At 39.7% G+C, this 18490-nt stretch overlaps 2 pseudogenes; both read left to right on the top strand.

The window, feature by feature from the left end:
* Positions 1-15233, top strand: part of LOC111818049 — a 27182-nt pseudogene extending 11949 nt beyond the window's left edge.
* A 1335-nt stretch (positions 15234-16568) lies between these two features.
* The window catches only part of LOC101568856, a 3222-nt pseudogene continuing 1300 nt past the window's right edge, over positions 16569-18490 (top strand).

Raw genomic sequence — 18490 nt, 5'->3', positions numbered from 1 at the left:
AATGCAAAAAATAAATAAATAAATAAATAAATAAACTCAAAAACTAGAATTTATGTGTGTGTGACAAGCTGGTTGGATTTGGTATCTATCCTCATGTAAGAAGGGGTATTGAGGAGTTTTCTAGAAGATGACACCTCTTGTGAGGTAAACATGATAACCGCTACGGAGACCAATGAGGTGACACATCTTGGAAAAGGGTGACACAGGCAAATTTGACCTGGCAACAAAATCTTAGTGGAAGAAGTAAAGGAATTTACATTTTATTATTTGCTGTAGGGAGAAACTCTTTGGATATTGGTTCTGGACAATATCTAAAAATCCTACACAAAAGAATCATTGTTTCAGCTTGGATAATGGGTATCCCTAAGCTAATCAACTCAGGCCAAGATGTGGCATTATGTCAGCCATGAAGTAACCGTGGTGGGGTGCTGCTGAAGTGGAGGAAGGCCCAAGCAGACAATTTCACTGATGTCTCTTACATCAAGCCTTTCTAGCAGAAGCGAGCCCTGGGTGTGAAGGTTAGCTGTCACCACCAGGCCAATGTATCAATACATTAAGAAAGCAAAATAGTATTCTAAAAGACTTTTTAAAGAAAGACAGGGGATTATCAGTTAAGACTGGAGATTGAAGGTGTGAATCTAATTTCACTTCCTTTTGAAGCACTTTAAAATCATATTAAGAATATTTACACAAAAGACATAAGTGTACAAGTGTAGGAAAAATAGGAGAGATGATGAGAGCAACCAAGTTTTGGAAACTAGAATGCTGATTATCATTCCTTCTCTCTCTCTCTCTCTCTCTTTCTCTCTCTCTCTCTCTCTCTCTCACACACACACACACACACACACACACACACACACAAATCCGAATTCCAACCTAGCTGCAAGACATAAAATACTTAAAAGCCTCAGGAAATGACAGCATGAGGTCTGGTAAAGGTGTAGCCTTAAATAAGAAAGAAAAGGTTACTTGAGCAGAAAATAGATTTGAAACTGCTTTTCATTCTTTGAGGGGACTGTGCCCCTGTATCCTGACAGAAGTCTGGAGTTTTTGCGATAGTGGGCATAGTTGAGAGCAGAGGTTACCACTAAGGGTGAAAGAAAAATTATATATGCCAGATCCTCATCCCTATTCCCATCAGTTTTTTCTTTCATGACCTCGTGAGTCAAGCAAGAAATTGGAAATTCTACTTTGAGAAATCTGATCTGAATAGAAGAAAATGTAAAAATACTGATTTCATGGGCCCTTCAAGTAACAGCCCACCTTGATCACAGAAGGTTCCAAGTTTATAAGCTCTGCCTCCTTGCTTAGTGCTTTTAATCAGTATTTTTGGTTTCCTACTATTAATTAAGAACAGAAATCAATGATTACCAGGTATTTGAGGATAGTCCTCAACAAAAACGATGGATACTCAAATAAATACAAGAGAAAGGCAACATAGAGACTATGTAGAGAGAAGAAATCAAGATTTCCTGTGTCCTAAAATAATACATAATGAAGCTTATAAACTTAGAATAGGTTGTTATTTTAAAAGGATTTTTAAATTTTTATTTATTTGCTTTTGTGTATTTGGTATAAGGTCTACAGGGTCTCATTATGTAGATTGGACTCATAGTGATTCTCCTGTTTACAGCCTCTCTAACACTAGGATTACAGGTATGCACCACCACAGCTAGTCTCAATCACCATCTCAGCAAGCCCCGAGGGCAGGGTCATCACAGTATGGGAATTGAACCCAGCCTCTGCACTCTGTCTAAGCAGGTGCTTTAGTCCACTGAGCTATCTGGTCAACCCTGAAAAGGATTATTTAAAACACAAAAAGAGCTCTTATAAGTGAAAACCTGCCTGACGAGTTGGTATATGCCTATACCCCTAGCACTTGGGAAACTGAGGCAGGGGGACTGATGCAATTTTGAGGTCATCCTCAGCTACATCATGAGTTCAAGGCCAGCTCAACTACACAGAGGGATACTGTCTCAAAAATAAAAACAGGGCCTGGGAGATAGTTCAGTAGAATTGTACTTGCCTGGCAAGTGCAGGGTACTGAGTTCAATCCCTGGTACCACACAAACACACACATACACACACACACACACACACACACACACACACACACAAAAGAGTCAAAAATAAAAACAAAATGAAAATGAAAAATGTGAGCATGAAATAAAAATAATGTTTAGAAGGGCTAGAATGCAACATTTAGGATTTTCTCAGAAAGAAGAGCAAGAGGTAAACAAAAGGAAATAAAAGGTAAGAAAATGAGAAGCCTATACTAGAAGGTTTACCATTCTTACCATTATTATGAGAGTTCTGAGAAGTGTAAATGGAGTTGAGAAAATCATCAATGAAATAATTCAAGAAAGTTTCTCAGAACTGAAAAATGTGACCTGCTGTATTGAAACACTGTCCATAACAGTGATGGCAAACTTTGTAGAGATTATACTTATTTATTGCAAAGTGCCAACACTACAATTAAAGCCGAGTACTGAGGTTTTAGTTTAAAAAACCTCATGCATTAACAACTTTTGTTTTAAAAGAGAAACAACATGCACAACATAGATTTTCCATCACTGGCCTAGAAGGCCCTAAGCACAAAGGATGAAACCACACAAGGGACCCTGCATTTTCAGTTTGCAATGGATCCCACAAATTATGGAATACATAATTGTATCCTAGATACAAGAAACAGGTAGTCTAGTGTGGGAGATAAGTGAATCTCCTCTGGAATCCCCATGAGGATGATAAAGGGAGATTCCAGGACATCTATCAACAGACATGCAAGGAAACCGCTGCAGAGGGGAACACGAGGCTTGAGAGGCAGATATATTGGTGATTGTCACAGTCAAGTTCCCGATTTTGCTCTCTTTCCAACTTGAGGACAGAATGCTTGGGTGAGTCTGTCCAGATTCTGATCTGAGTCATGACCATTTGCTCATAAAGGTCCTGCTCTCTATTCTTAAATCAAGTGAGGACACTCATTTTATCTCACCAGTGAGTCTGTTTAAATCTACATCTGACAGCAGGAGGTAAGTTAGAAAACAAAGTACATGCCCTTCCCCTGACTGAATTTCTGCCTGACTCCATCCAGCACCAAGGTCAACTGTCAACTTTGTCAGATGAACAGATTGTGCAGAACCCTGTGTTTCCCAGGACTGGCTTATGTCCTGGCCAAGTGCATTCTTCCAGAAGGGCTCATATAAACTCTCAGAGTGGCTGACACCAAGATATCCTGTTGTATTCATCCCTGAGGTTTCACTTAACAATGTAACTTTGATCTTTAAGCAGCTATACTAACATTTCCAAACTAACATATTGTTTACGTGTATAAACATAGGTGATAAAACAATAAAAAAGGCAGGAAATAATTAGCACAAAGGATGAATGAGTATTAACCTTTGGGTGATCACTGAGGAGGAGTACGCAGAGTCACTTGAGGTAGGTGTGTTGGTTTTAGAAGGTATTGTTAACATGCTTAAACTAGGCCAGATGGTGAGAACATGTATATTTAGTTTTATTCTTCTTTAAACTATACCCTTATTTTAAGAAACTATTTTGATTGCAGTAGAAATAATGAATGCTATACGCATAGGATAAATTTAGTCAGTGCCCACATTTAGTCTTTGAGCCACATTCATCCTCAGAGTCATTTCCCCATGGAACTGTCAATAAAAGGTAATGGGTCATCTACTCCAGCCTCCTTTCTGTAAGTGTTATAATTTTAACCAGCTTTTGGTATATCCTCTTATATAAGTTGTGTATTAATGTATAAGCATATCTTTTTAGAGGTTTGGTGAATAATTGGACTTATTCATCTCATTTATCTTTGATAATGTTCCTGCCTTTTTTGCTCATCTGGTCCGTTATCTTTTTGAAGGGTGTGCTGAAGTTTTTCTTCACAGGCCTTCACCACTTCATTCTGTTCAAATATGTGGGCTGGAATCATAAATGGAATGACCAGAGTAGCAAACTCTCCTACTTTCAAAGCCAGAGAGGAGCTTTATATCCCACAGAATGCATCCTCTGGGGATTTCAGTCCATTTAATGCAAAGAGCTAGATGACCTGGGATCTTTTGGCCAAACTGGATATAAGCTGACTCACTGATATATTTCTCAAGTGGTCTGATGGGTCAATGAGTAATATCCTGGAAGAAGCATGTGTTATATTAGTCATATTTTTTCTTTCACCTTTCCTGGAATGCCTGTGAAGGAACCAGGCATCAGCACTATCTGTCATCAAAAGCTCATTTGTCTGCAGTTTCTGTGATTGCATTCAGCTTATTCAGAGCAGAGAGATGATGGCTTCCCTGCTATAAAAGATATCCACTATTTAGTCTTCCCACAGAAAGGATGTTGGCACATGTTCTGAAGAACAAATCAATCCCTTATCCATTCTTTCTGAACAAATAATCTTTTCTTGATAGCTCTAGAATTTTACCACAATTACAAAAGTTGAGTAACTTGTCAGCTGGTCATTTGTAACCAATAAACTGAAAAGATTATCCACCTGTATTTAAAATTTGGATAAATAGACAAGGTCTGTAATTCTGGGATTGTGTCTCAGAAGTTGTCTGGGCTAGGTAATCACATCTGAATAAGGTTTTGCTGCTGTTCTTAGAATTCCTGATGAGAATGAAAGGCATCAAGGAACTAGAAATCTAAGTCAGAGCCAGATTACTAACTTGTTGTCTGTCTGTCTGTCTGTCTTTGGGACATGGGCTCACTGTATAGCCCAGGATAGTCTTGATCTCCTGATCCTTCTGCCTAAATTTCCAGGCTGGGAGTACAGGCATGTGCTACTGCTCCCAGCTCAGCTTTTCTCTACTACTCAACTATGCACTATCCAGAATATGTGAGCTCCAAAATTCATGTGTGATGGAAATTTTTAAAACTTACAATCAACTACTAATCTGACACCATATCTGGACAAAATAAGATCATGCAGCCCATTCCGTAGCTCACCTGTTAGACTCACTCGGCCTTGACTGACTACACCCAACCACGAACCAGAGATAACCTGACCTAGCTCAGTGTGACCACACGCAGCTGCACAGCCTGCACTTTCTAGCAACCAGAGATGACCAGCAGTGTCACTCATTTACTTCAAGGACTTTCTGTCCAACAGTGAGAGATAACTGATGCTACCCAATAATTCACCATGCTTTAATGCTTTTGCACTTTCTGATTTCAAACCTATATAAACCGAGCCCAAAGTCAGAGTTGGGCTGAGGCTTTGGGAGTGATCCCCCATCAGCCTGCCAGTGTAATAAAGTCAGTAGCCTTCCAGCTCCTTGCTGCAGATGTTTTCCACTTGGTTTGGTACCAATTCTGCAACAACTGTAGTTGGGAAAATATGGAGGATATTTCCAACAGTCAAGCCTAAAGGCGGTTTGCTTTACTTCTATTTCCCATTGGCCAGAACTTAGGCATACATCCTCAGTCTAATTGCAAAGGAAACCGGGAAATGTAGAAAAGCATCTGGAAATTAGTGGACACTGACAATCTCAAACAACTGACCCTTGAGACCATCTGACCCAAACACCTTGTTTCCTAGTGTTTCTGTTAGTCCAAACCCCAAATTCCATCTGGCTCAGTTTTAGTTGACTGTCTACTTTGATCCATTCTTCTTGTAGAAAGAGAATCACGTTAAGCAGCATGACCTCCAGCTTCCTATCATTTTTAACATATTGCTCAAAGTTGGAGAGGAGCAACAGTAGTCAGCAGAGAAGGCTCACTGGATAAGTAGTGTCTACTACCTAGAGGAAAGTTTTATTTCTTCAGGCCTCTGAGAATCTCTTCTCTCTCTCTCTCTCTCTCTCTCTCTCTCTCTCTCTCTCTCTCCCCCTCTCTTCCTTATTAATCAGCTCTGTGTGTCTTAGGGGATATCTTATTTTAGAGATGAAAATACAGTGAGCCTGCTTGAAAAAGTTAGGACTTACTGCTTTCTTTTCTAAGTAAGTATCCATAAGAACTATCCTTGGAGTAAGACACCTGGGGTGTGAGGGTGGTTATCAGACATAGAAAAGTGGAAGCCATATTTCCTAATATCATTTAAGAGCTACTAATTTACACAGAGGTGTCCCTGAAGTCCTTCCAAATGGACCCTGGAAAGGTAGTCATTAAGTTTGTCCCATACATTCCCATTTTCTCCTCCTTTTGGATATGTGATAAGATTGCTTTTTTTTTTTTTTTGCCTCTTTTTTAGTAGACATGGACATAGGTTTGATTTGTCCAATTAAATGGAAATACTAGGGACTTACAAGAAGAAACCTTAATAGCCAGTTTGTGATTCATCATGTCTTCTCTGCCCTGGTGAGATAATTATAGAAGTACCTGTTGTGCTAGAGCTGCTCAGCATGGATCCCCCTGTGTGGCCCCTGCTGGGCACTTAGCATGAGCAAACAAGTTGTTTGTAGCTAAGATAATCCATTCTATTCCACCCTTATATGCAGTTGTCCATGCCACAAGGAACCCCCACCCGTATACATAATCGCTTGTGGCAATCCTGCTCAAACCAAGATGCCCTTTCTCCTCCATGCCAATCCTTAGAGAACCCATTGCATTGTTTACACCAATTTCATAATAATTGTGACCCTTGAGTTCAAAAGCCATAGTAATTATTATTATTTTTTTCTCCGAATGCCTTCAGGGCAGGTTTGGCTGGCTTGAGTTGTGGGGATCAAACCACAGCAACCTGAGCCTGACTGCTTTGTTGAAGCAGCCACTTAAAGAACTGAGCTAAGGGGCATGTCCCCAAAAGCCATAGTAATTAAAGGGCCACTGGTATTTTAAAGTGAATATTTCTTGGATCTGGAGGACTAAGGGTATATGTGAAATAAATATTTAGACAGTCCTCATTCCTGTCACCTTCAAGAAGGGTAAGCTGATTGACTATGCTTATCATAGACTGCCTACCACAGACTCTGCTTTGTCAGATTTTAGATAAAGATGAAGTGCTAAATAGAGAGCAAGGAAGAGCATGAGACACTGCTGTGGTTCAGTACAAACAAAGCCTACTTGTCTAGCTGCAGCAGCTGTAATGTCCTTCACAAATTCTCCACTAATGAACCAAGCTTCAACTCATTTTCAAACTCGCTTTGCTTTAGGATTCTCAGATCAAATTAAGAATTAAGCAAATCTTATTACTCAGTAAATGATCAAATTTTACTTCACTTACTAAAGATAAAAGACATATAGAGATAAAGAAGAAACTCTGAGTTCCTTCTGTACATGTAACCACTGACAGATGATCGTGCCAAATGTTCCAACAATCTTAGGGAAAGTGCTAGTGAACCAAAGCAATGAGTACCTTGAAGATAATCAAAAGTGGGGGCTGTAAAGCAAATCGCCTTAGAGTAGCTGAAAATGATCCTGTTAGGCAAAGCCCTAAACTTAAAATTTAATTGTTCATCTTTTCCTCAACATTCCCCAAAATGCTTGCTCCTCACTTTAGTTTTACCATTCCCAAATTGTGGTTTTGGAACTCTTCCAATTAGTGTCTCCTTGTGCTTGGTGTTCTGACTGTGGGGATCTATTCCTGAGAACAATAATCCTGTCTTAAACCCACGGTCCAGGCCAGCCCATAGCCTATGTAAAAATGAGAAAAGATACTCCCTTCTTCTTTGCGGATGCAACCATGAGCCAAGATGTTTTTCTGGAGAGCGAAAAACTCAGTGTACAATTTAAAGTCTAGGGGAAGGGGAGATGGCTCAGAAGAATAAGCACTTGCCTGGCAAGCACAAGGGCCTGAGTTCAATCCCTGGTTCTGCAAAAAAAAAATTAAAAAAAAGAAAGTCTATTCACTCTCTTGGCCACATCCTAGGCTCAGGGCCCAACCTGTGCATCTGTACCCAAAGTACTAGCCATTTGTTTGCTAACCTTGGAGTCTTTTATTGTGCAGCTGAGAGCTACAGTGTACAACTGTAACTTGGTGCACACATCTTCAAAGAAGCTGTGATAATAAGGACAAGGAAGTGGAGGAAAAGAATAATAATAATTATAATTATTAGTTGTTTATCTTTAGTAATATTATTGGGGCTATTAATTACTATGTCAGTTAGGTTTCTTGTATAGTCCCAGAAAAGTCAATGTAATGCCTAATGTTGCTGAGTCCTTGTATTAATAATATTGGCTGAAATTATTACTCTTGGCAACTGGAGACTCAAACTAAGTGGGAGGAGAAGACAATGAGGAAGAGGAGAAGGCAGAGTGTCAATACCTTCTTAGACCACATATTTAAACCAGTGACGTTTGCTTTGAATACTATTGTATTCTGGAAAAGGAGACTGTCTATGCCATACCACCCTGAACACGCCCGATCTCATTTGAAAAAAGAAACTGAAGAGGACAAAAGAAAATGCAAAGGTATGCTTTGCTCCTGGGTAGGCAGAACCAATATAGTCAAAATGGTCATTGTGTGCTGTGCTGGCCCCACCCCTGGGGTGTGCTGAGACAGTGATTGAGACTGGGCGGGTGGTGCGTGCCTGTAATCCCAGTGCTTGGCAGGCTGAAAACAAGAGGATCACTATGAGTCCAATCTGTGTAGTGAGACCCTGTAGACCCTGTATTAAAATACATTTTTAAAAAAAGGCCACCGCTACAAAACTGATACACAGATTTAATGCAATCTCAATCAAAATACCAACAACATTTCTTACAAGGGTAGAAAAAATTTCATGTAGAACAAGAAAAGACCAAGAATAACAAAAAGACCAATCTTGGGCAATAAGAGAAAAGCATGAGGCATCACAACTCCAAACTTCAAGTTATACTACGAAGTTATAGTGATTGAAAACATCATGGTACTGGCACAAAAACAGACATGTGAATTAGCAGAACAGAACAGAGGATACAGAAGCATCCCCTCAACCACCTGATCTTTGACCAAAGGGCCAAGAACATACATCAGAAGAAAGGCAGCCTCTTTAGCAAGTGGTGCTGGGAAAAGTGGCTACCAAATGCAGCAGAGTGGAGCTAGACACACATCTCTCACTCTGTACTAAGCTAAAATTAAAATACAGTAAATCAATTATCCAAATGTTAAAATAAACACTTAGGTGTGAGCATATAGCTCAGTGGCACAGTGCCTGCCTGGCAAGGTCCTGAGTTTGATTCTGGTACCAAAAAAATGAAATGAAATGGAGTAAAATAAAATGAAAATAAACATTTAACCAGATTTTCCTAGAGGGTCCCCCGTTCTTTCGTTTGTTTGTGTTTTGGTACCAGGCATTGAATTCAGGACCTGAAGCTTGCCTGGCAGACACTGTGCTGCTCAAGCTATCTCCCTGGCCCCCTGCTCCTTCTTTTAGTATTTCATTCTTTTGTTTACTTTTAAGGATTATCTTACCAAAAGGAAAGCTCGTGCTGGCTCAACAATTGCCCCTGTACACAGCTCAACAAAACTGTTCCTACATTGTAGACTTTTTTCCCTGTGAACCTCGGATAGTCTAGATGCTCTAAGTTTTATTTACAGTGATTCCCCATCAAGACTAGGAGCCTTAGTGTAGGGGTGCTATTAGGGGGTGGGAGTGGAATGGAAATTTGACCCATTTTTACCTTGGGGTTTATACCTACCAAGTACAAGGCAAATTTTGAAATTGGCTAGGGGTACATAGATGAATTTCATACCTAGTAGTAGCCATACACCAGTTGCTAAAATGTTCTCTGAAGTGAGAGATGCCCAATTAGGTACAAATCAAACACGAATCAATGAAAAAAATGAGAGCAGTACAATATGTATATCAATGTATTGCTCAATAACATTGAATTTCCTGAAATTTAACATTATGAGAAATTACCTATTTAATTAAATGCCTTTGTGATGAATAGCAGTGTTCTAAAGTGAACACATCATGAGCTAATAATGTCCCATTTTAAAACAAAACATGTGGGAAGAAAAAGTTGTATTTTAATGAATTCCTAATTACACCTGAGTCACTATTACTGGATGTTGATAAAGACACACTTATTCTTAGAATACTGATGTCACAATCTGTGGAAAACACCAAGTTATGATCTTGAAATATGAGACAAAAGTACATACAGTAACTTGTCTGTATCTGTGGTTTCCATTTCCATGGATTCAGCCAATTGTATCAAATATTCAGAAAAAATTGCATTTATCCTGAGCACCTACAGACATTTTTCTTGTCATTATCCCCTAGACAATGCACTATAACAAGTAGTTAAATGTTTACATTGTATTAGGCATTACAGTAGTTCTGGAGTAGATGAATAGGTTATCTTCAAATGCTGTGTTATTTATCTGTAATATCACATAACTCAGTAGTGTCCCAAATTTTCTGATCAAGATTATGGGACCAAAAAGGAAAGTGATTGATGATGTAAAGTGTGCCTAAGGACAGTCACATGGAGAAAAAACATTCTCTCGGGCTTTCACAGAGAGCACATTGGCCAAGCAATGGCCATGACTCATCCACATGGCTGACACTGACAAAGGATCTACAATCTGAGGTACAGGATCTCAGGAAAAATCTTGAGGGGATTTGACTGACCTTATCAGATCCAAAAGCTACAACTCTTGTTGCATAGGTCCTGCTTTACCTTGGTCTCCAGCAGAAAAGTATAAAAATGAAATATAAGAAGTAAAGCCATGCTGTTATGTTGAGCTATCGGGGACTCAGGTCAACAATTTCTGACACTGCCAGTCAAGCAGAAGACCCAATACTATTATGGACTACTGGACTCTTTTAGAATATTTTGCTGAGTTAACACACCTATAATATTCAAATGATGGAACTAAACAAAAAAGGGGATACAGATGAATGTCCACTTTGTATCTGTGCATTCAAAATAGATAGGATAGATATATAGTTACATTCTCTTAATGAATAGAGGGATATGTTGTAATAGTGTTTGTAAATAGGATATTATGTCTGCATCTTGTACAGCAAATAACCACTAGGAAGAGAGTATATAATGTGTTAATTATTGAAACTGTCCTACCAATTTGATTTGAAACTGTCTCATTACTATTTGTCTTGCAATAAAATTATGGAATAAATAAATAAATAAATAAATATAAATGCTGTGTTATTTATGTCACAGATTTGAGTATCTGAGGAGTTTGGTATCTGCAGGGGGTCCTGGAATCAATTCCCCCATGGATCTGAGAGAGATAAACAATAATTCTCTTCTTATTTCAGGACTTGAGTAGGAAAAGTTAAGTTGCATATCCAAAGACTTGCTAGATTTTCCTCTGCTTCTTGTCTCCATTTCATTTGCAGAAACATAAAAGGAATGTGCTGAATTTTTTATTTTAAAAACAGAAATTGGAAGCATTTGTTGAGAATATTTGATATGACAAAATGCAAGAACACTCAAAAGAATTGTCCCCTTGGAATCAAGTTTGGGCTGGCGAAGGGCTTATTCATCAGCACCCCACCACCCAAAGTACTCAGCCCTCTCCAGAGAGACCATTATCTGCAGGCTATTCAGTGGGAGGGGTGAGCAATCTCATTGGTCCCTGGGTTTAAACAAAGGGGCCTCACAGTAGCAGTTTTGTTTTCTGCTTTGCCAAAGAACAAGGCTAAAGAATATGTTACTCATGATTAACTCTGGAGAAAAAAATTCTATGCAACTAGAATTTTTTCCAAGATTTAAAGCAAAGCAAACAATATTTTCAGCCCATATGTAAAACCCTCTTAGGACAAGTGATACTGTGCAGTGGAGGGTGCTTAGGAGAATGAGCTGTTTGTTCTCATTCTGTTCCAGGCCTAGTGATTATGGAAAATTTCAAGACAAGACAAAAGACAAAGGCAAGACTGCTCCTGGGCAAGAGGGAACTGGAGTAGGGGTCACCTTGCCATTCATAAACTGTGGGACCCTGTACTAGTAGCTTTACTGAGTGCATCTAGTTTCCTTCATCTCCAAAGTGGAAGACTGGGCCTTCCCTGATTATTCAGTTTCTATTCACTTTAAAACTCACAATTTAAAACTCACTAATCACAAAATTCTCTTAATCAGAGTTGTTAATCAATACATAATAGCTTTACACTTTATCAGCAACTGTAGATTTATAGCTATGAAAAAAAAATGGAGATTGAAAATATAAAAAAACAAAACAAAACTTAGAATAGAGTTTCAAAATGCAAGCATGGGCAGGACCAAGGAAGACAAACAGCAAGAATCTTGGACTTGGACATAAGAGCCATCAGAGGATAACAAAGGGGAGAGATGTATTGCGGCATGGAGTTACCAAGGGCAATCCCAAGCTGTAAAACCCTGTGTGTTAGAGGAAGTCTTTTCCTTCTCAGGCCTCTTAACATTTGTTCTGAGACACAGATATTGAAGTAATTAGGTCCAGGAGGTAAAGACCAGACTTTATCTTGAGCTAGTTTCTCCTCATAAGCAGGCATTAAAGCAGGAATTTTCACAAAGGTAGCTTATTTAGATGTGATCCAAAGAAGTCAATGTAAAGTGTTTGTGTACACATTACTTCCGCAGTCTACTGGGACTTAGTACTTCTATTAATCTCTGGGACACGGTATAGCATCCATCTCCAAGTTGTCCCCTTGGAGGGACTGGAGCTGATGTATTTATTCATTAATGTTCTTTTGTTCCTTGAGGTGTTAAATCTCCAACAGTTCTAGTCTGTACCTGACCAAGACTGCTTCTAGGGCTGGGAAAAACCTTAAAACCTTAAGGGAGAGTCACAGATACTTGCATTAAGAAGCCCTTGACAGGACTGGGGAGGTAACTTGACAGTCTAAATACTTGCCTGGCAAGAGCAAGGACCCAGGTCCAATCCTTAGTATTATATGCCATCCTGGCCCTGGAATCCTGTGCATGCCAAGCCAGCCACTGAACCAGGTGGGTTGGTGCATGCCTATAATCCCAGCACTGGGGAGGCTGAGACAGGAGGATCACTAGAGTCCAAGCTGCATTGTGAGACCCTGTATCAAATAAATAAAGCAATACATTTAGAAGAAAAGAAAGAGCCGGCCAGATAGCTCAGCTGATTAAAGTGCCTGCTTAGATAGACACAGGGGTTGGGGGTTCAATTCCCAGCCTGCCGTGCAAGCCCCACCCTGGGGGCGTGCTGAGACAGCAATTGAGACTGGGCTTGGTGGCACATGCCTCTAATCCCAGCACTTGGGAGGCTGAAAAACAGGAAGGATCACTACAAGTCAGGTCTGTGTAGTGAGACCCTGTACTAAATACATTAAAAAATCAATTTAAAAAAAGAAAAAAAGAAGCCCTTGACATATGAAGGATATGGGAAAGACAAAAATAGATTTGCCAGAGACCACCAACTCATAAAATGAGAATATCTCGATCATGCAGGATAGGGCCAAACCTAGAAATAATTCTCACTGTGGATATTTTTAGCAATCCTGCAAAACCATTTATAAATATCTTACTGAAACTATGGAAAAGAAGGTCCTAAAAAGCATCGTGCTAGAGAGTCACTTGGTAGTGAATGGTAAAGAGTTAAATGTATATGCAGTAATCATAATTATTAGTCAAAGACTTATGAAAGTAATATTTGTTTTAGTGAAAGAAAACATTAATTCTAATGGCTTTAAAACTTTACTCCAAACATCACTTCTCCTCACCTGATTTGCATCATGAGGACTTAGGTTTGAACATCTGGCCCCAAGTCTTTAAGACCATGGTCTCAGATATGAAGCATATCAAGCTTCTCAAATAACTCAATGTGAAAACACTATAGCAATAAAGCAAAAAAAAAAAAAAAATTCAAGCAGTTCAAAAACAACAACAACAACAACAACAAAAAACCCTTAATGTGGTGGAGCCTATGGGTGAGTCTGGCCACAGTCATTCATTTATACATCCTCTCTTTGAAAGAAGACTTTTTCTTCTGCTCTAAACAAATGGCCCTGACAGAAACCACCCATCACAGCACTCAAGTGCCTGGCCATAGTTGATTGGTTTAAGAGTGAGCAACCGATCTAAGCCAAGGTAACATGACTTCTTCTTTGGCAAAGTGGAGCTGATGAAGACGTAGAGTCATCAACAATCTGAGCTTCCACCTATGTGGAAAAAGCCAGGATGAGAAACTGAAACTAATACTTGGAGAACAACAGAGATCAGAGACAGGGAAAGAATAAGTACTATTGCATGCTTTGGATGCAGGTTAATTTAGAGGGAAGAAAAGAACCGATAGGTCCAACTTCTTCTTCTTCTTCTTCTTCTTCTTCTTCTTATTATTATTATTATTATTATTATTATTTTATTTTGTATTTTAAGGAAGGGTCTACAAGGTGTTCAGAATGTTCAGGGTTTCACTACTAGCTCGGACTCATAGTGATCTGCCTATTTATAGCCTCCCAAGAGCTGGGATTACAGGCACGCGCTACCTAGTCCAGTCTCAATTGCCATCTCACTGTGCCCCAGTGTCGGGGCTGGTACGACAGGCCCAGGGATCGAACCCTCGACCCTTGCACCTACTTGCAGGCACTTTAATCTGTTGAGCTATTTGGCCGGCCCTATAATCATATTTAGAAACACTTTCCTCATATCAGTAATGTTTGATCCACATTTTCCACTGATTATTTATGTGAAGTACTTGATGACTTGGAGTCAAGAAAAGTTTTGGAAAACAGGCATTTCAGTCAGTTCTTCACTCGATGTACAATGGAGCCCTATTATTAACTACGAATTCTTATTATCTCTAGGAACTGTATACAGAAGACCAGAGAAAACAACTTGATCTGGGGAGATAGCTCAGTGCAAAGCACCTGCCTGGTAAGTGCAAGGTCCTGAGTTCAATCCCCAGTACTGGAGGAAAAAAAAAAAAAGAAAGAAAAGAAAAAGAAAAAGAAACACAATTTGAGTGTTACTGTCCTTCATCCCACTGAATATCAGAAGGTGCTCAGGAACATTGAATTATGAAAGAGCTTAAAGAGTTCTGTAAAAACAAGTCATTTCTTTCCCTGGACTGTGACTAGACTGTGGAAGAGGGCTGTAGTCCTCTTCCTGGAGGCTGTCAAATATAAATCGTACTTAGAACACTTTGTACTGGTTTGGAGAGGAGATGTTGATGAGTTCAAAAAGCTTCAAGAAAATGAAATATGCTCGACAAGGGGATTAAAGTCATTGCCTATAAAAATGACTGTGCTGATCTGGAATATTTCAAGTGACTGACATGTGAGATCTCCATGAGGGGCAAATTAACAGGGATGGTGAGAGAAGGTCAGATAAATGGCTCATCTGTAGCCCACAGCGAAACAAGAGGTTGTAGTGCATGAGCAGGCGAGAGAAATAAGCACCACTAAACCCAGCTAAATATCCTGCTGCAGCCAGTGTTCCACAAGCAAATGTACAAGAACCCAAAACAGCTCCCAGGAAGAACCAGTATTCAGAGGCTGAAGTTTGAGGGTAGAATAAGGGTGGAAGATGTCCCAACTTTTCCTTTATGCTGACTGGATCTTGATATTCCATGGCTTCTTCTAGTTCAAGAATACCTAAGTGACAGTGGGACCATGTGCAGCCCCAAAATGTAGGCTGGACATGCTTGTGTCCACAAGCAGACTAATGTCACACCTTTACTAATTGTGGCTATGATGCTCCATGAAGGACTTGTGGGATATAAAGGCACGGAATCAATAGAGCCTTGTAGTTTTGTAGTCTTTACTTGATTTTTCAAGTAAGCTTAATGGCTTTTTAAAAACATGACTTGAAGCTCTAGTTTTCTAGATCTTTCATAGTATAAATATTTAATATAAATGAGGTGTATTAAAAGCTTGTTCATTTACTTACAGAGTCCTGGCTGATTTTTGATAGTCACCATAGAATTTAACTTGCATCAAGGTACCAGGAGGGGAGCTTGCTGGTTAGCTCAGTTGTTTAAGCATCTGCCTGGGCAAACCCAGTCAGGCTTGCAGACCGTGGTTCGATCCCCAGCTCCGTATGTCACACCACACCTGCCATTAAGGCAGCCTGAGCCAGGCCAAAAAAAAAAAAAAAAAAAAAAAAAAAATCCTTCTCAACTTTTAGGGCCTTGCTGGATAACTCAGTTGTTCAAAGCGCAACTTGGGCAAATGCAGTCAGGCTCAGAGGACCACAGTTCGATTCCCAGCTCCAAATAGCTTAGCAGATTAAAGCGCCTGTTTAGGCACACACAGGGGCCAGGAATTTGATCCCTGGGCCTGCTGTGAGGACCCTGCCCAGGGCGCACTGAGATGGAGATTGAGACTGGGCATGGTGGCCCACACCTGTAATGCCAGCCCTTGGGAGGCTGAAAACAGAAGGATCACTATGAGTCCAATCTACACAGTGAGATCCTATACACCCTGTCCTAAAAAAAAAAAAAAAAAAAAAAGTACCAAGAGGCCTAATCTTTGTAATTCAACTTAAAATTTTAAAATTCTGTTCATTCACTTAGGTGTGCGGTTATCTTACTCTTAGAATAATCATTTACTTTCCTGATTCCTTGGAGCATTACTACTTCTTGTTTTGTTGTCCTATTGTTGTTCTACCATAAATCAGCCTTGGAACTATGAAAGGAAGAAAGGAAAGAAGGAAAGGAGGGAGAGAGGAAGGAAGAAAAGGAAGGAAAAAGGGAAGCAATGAGGAAGGGAGGGATGGAAGGAACATCAGAATATGTTCCAGTAAGCTCACAGTATTGCTACTGTGCTAGTCCTACTTCATGCTCACTGTGGTTGATTAGTACCAAATTAAAAGCACATTTATAAAAAAATTTAAATTAATATCCATTGAAGAAAATGAGATGCTTATGAGTTTAAAAAAAGATTTTTTAAATTAGGAAAGCCTTACTTGAAGAACATTTTTAAAAATGGGAAGTAGTATAAAAGGTATTATGATGGTTAATTTTAGCAGCCTACTTTTCTAGTTAAGAAATACCCAGGTAACAAGTAAAGCATTATTTCTGTGAGGGTGTTTCCAGAAGAGATTAGCATGTGAATCAGGACACTGAGTAAAGAATATCTACTTCCATTAGTGCAGATGAGCATGATCTGATCTTTGAAATCCTAGATAGAACACAATGCAGAGGAAGGGTGAATTTACTTTCTTCTTAAATCAGGGCATCCATCCCCTTCTATCCTTGGACACTGGAGCTTTTGGATTTCAGCCCTTTGGAGCCAGAGACTTAGACCAGCGCACTAGCCCACCCCTAATTGTGTCGCAGTTCTTTGCTCTTGGACTGAGAGTCACATTATTTGTTCCTCCAGTTTTTAGGCCTTTGAACTTGAACTGAATTATATCACTGGCTTACTTCATACTCCAGTTTGCAGACAATGGCATACCATGGGCCTTCTTGGTGGCCATAATTACATAAGCCAATTCCCCTAATAAATCTCTTATAACATATCTATAGAATTTTTTTTTTTTTAGATGTATTTAGTACAGGGTCTATAGGGTCTCACTACACAGACTGGACTTGTAGAGAAGAGATTCTCCTGTTTTTCAGTCTCCCAAGCACTGTGATTACAGGCATGAGCTACCATGCCCAGTCTCAGTGGCTGTCTCAGTGCGCCCTGGGGGTGGGGCTGGCATGACACACTGGGGATCAAACCCCAGTCCCTGCTTAACCAGGCGCTTTAATCCGTTAAGCTAACTGGCCGGCCCCTTAGAAATTCTATTTATTGTTCCTTCGGAAAACTCCAAACCCAGATAATAGTAATAAGATAAAAATTATAAATAAAAAGCTCACTTGTCATTGATCTGTTGTAATCATATCTGTCCCTTCAGTTTTGCTCTAGGGCTATCATCCTAAAGTCCTCAGCCAGAAGCTTCCCCTATGCAAATCTCTCTCTCTCTCTCTCTCTCTCTCTCTCTCTCTCTCTCTCTCTCTCTCCCCTACCTTATTTTATAGCTAGTGTCTGTGTATACTTAGCCACTTTCTTACTCATGAACTCTATAAAAGTAGCATTTACAAATCTTCCAACATCTTTGTTCGCTTTATTCCATATAGTGTCTTGAACACGGTAGAGTCCCATCATATGTTTGTTACAGGAAGGAACAGTGTCAAATAATAAATAGGATACACAGTTTTGGTAGTTTCCAGGAAGGTGTAACAGAAGCATAAGGTGATTCCGATTTTAGGAGCTCTCAGACTAATACGATTATTAAAACAAACATATACCCTGATTAATGACTGTTGTCATGTAAAACAACACAAAGCAACAACAAACAAATTGAAAAGAAGAAAGTTTTGGGAATAGAAATTAGAGGTAAAGGACCCCTCTGTGGGTCCGCAGGGGACAGAACTGTGGGCTTCAGTGAGCCCCGGGCGGGCAGGCACAAGTCGTAACCTCGCGGGTTTCTCCCAGGGCTCAGCTCCGGCTGGCCAGACGCAGAGCAGTGAGCCAGGCTCGGCACCTTCCAGCCACCGCAGAAACCGGTCATCGCAGACAAGCGCCAGCCTCCGAACGAGGAGAGGACATTCTTTTTATTTTTTTAAAATTTATTTATTTTTTTTTCAAAATTTTATTGATAAACAGATAGCAATGAGACAGTTTCAAATCAAATCGGAAGTACAGAT

The sequence above is a fragment of the Octodon degus genome, unplaced genomic scaffold, assembly GCF_000260255.1.
Source record: "Octodon degus isolate 3935 unplaced genomic scaffold, OctDeg1.0 scaffold00078, whole genome shotgun sequence".
Lineage (NCBI taxonomy): Eukaryota > Metazoa > Chordata > Mammalia > Rodentia > Octodontidae > Octodon > Octodon degus.
This window is presented reverse-complemented; position numbering and strand designations above follow the sequence as displayed.